The sequence below is a fragment of the Mastomys coucha genome, chromosome X (genome assembly GCF_008632895.1).
Source record: "Mastomys coucha isolate ucsf_1 chromosome X, UCSF_Mcou_1, whole genome shotgun sequence".
Classification (NCBI taxonomy): Eukaryota; Metazoa; Chordata; class Mammalia; order Rodentia; family Muridae; genus Mastomys; species Mastomys coucha.
Window position 1 is genome coordinate 81,536,302 of NC_045030.1, and position 1,698 is coordinate 81,537,999.

Sequence of the window (1,698 nt, forward strand, 5' to 3'; positions counted from 1 at the left end):
TGTGTAAGTAGTATAGAAATGGGTCTAGAAGAACTAATATCAATGGTTCAGTCTCAACTATTTCCCATACCAAGCTCTGAGAGTATGATGCTCTTCATTTGAGAAGGAATCTCATAAATTCTGACTTGATTTGGATTTAAAATACTACCTACTGCCTCGTGTTTTTGAGTATTTGCTCCTTGTCTATTGACTGTTTTGAAAAGTTATGGAACCATTCAGAGGTGAGACATGGCTGGCTAAATTAGAGTCCTTTTTAAGTTAAAATCTGGCATGGTACTGGAATGTCTCCCAGCTTCCTTGTCAGTTATAATATGAATAGAATGTTCCTCATGTGTCTGCAATCATGGGCAAAGTGACCCCACCATACCCTCCTCACTTCAGTGGATTGAAATCTCTTGTTTCTATTTTATATATATTCAGTCACACTGGTGAAAAAGTAGCTAATATAAATGTTCTCATATAAGATTACATGGAAAAGGGCATTATGAAAGCCTTAGTCACAGTGGTTGGTATACCAGTGGTATTTAACAATTGCAGGTATTATTATAATTATTTTGACCGGTGACCCTACTGTAAGTTTACAATATGTAATTTTAAAAATAATCAATATATCTTACAGAACATGAAGCTTTATAAGAAATGGAAGTATACATCAACCAAAACACTACTAAACAAGAAATCCCCAGTAATTTTCTCCTGGGTGATGTTACTCTTTTAAAATGGAGAAATGGGTTTATTCTTAATGATGTAAAAATTCCTAAAATTTTGAAAAGGAATAACTTTTCAATTTTATTTAAATCAGATATGCTTTTATTAGTTCTATATTAAAATATTAAGCAATAATTAGTATATACAATTAAAATCATACTAAAGATAGTCTATTTAAAAATCTCTCTTAAACAGCATACTTTTTGACTTCACCCCTTCTGGGAAATGAGTGCTTCTGAATAATCCAGTGGGTAGTCTACTGGGTAATTTAGTACCTTCTGAGTTTCTCACTGTTAACTATAAAATATCCTCAATATTATTTGCAAATAAAGCCTTACTTTATTAGCAACATAAAAATGCACAGAGGTGGGGGTCAGAGATGGACACTTTCAACTCTGCATGAAAATTAGGTCTCAGTGAACAAAAATCACAAAGTAACAGGTAGAGAGTTTTATATTCAATTTTTGGATGTCAGCTGTGGGGTGTAGCATGTGCAGCTCTAACTAGATTACAATTAGCTCCACCTCAAAACGTAACTTAAAATTAACATGCTGTGAACATTCACATTACCACAGCTACATTATCCTCCTTCAGGACATTTACACTTAAGATCATAAGGATTTACTTACCTGTAAACAGTATGTTTCATTTGTCTTTAATCTATTAGAAAATATACTACCGTAATCAATACATTAAGAAGAGAACATGTATACATTGGATATTAGCCCTCTATCAGATATAGGATTGGTAAAGATCTGATAAGTGGTTATTAACTCAGAAGTTCGGATTACAGGAAGAACCACCCACAAACCACAAGAAACTCAAGAAGGAAGACCAAAATGTGGACATTTCATTCCTTCTTAAAAGGGGGAACAAAATACCCACGGAAAGAGTTGCAGAGACTAACTATGGAGTAGAGACAGAAGGAAGGACAAGCCAGTCTGATATAGTTATCTCCTGAGAGGCTCTGACAGTACCTGACTAATACAG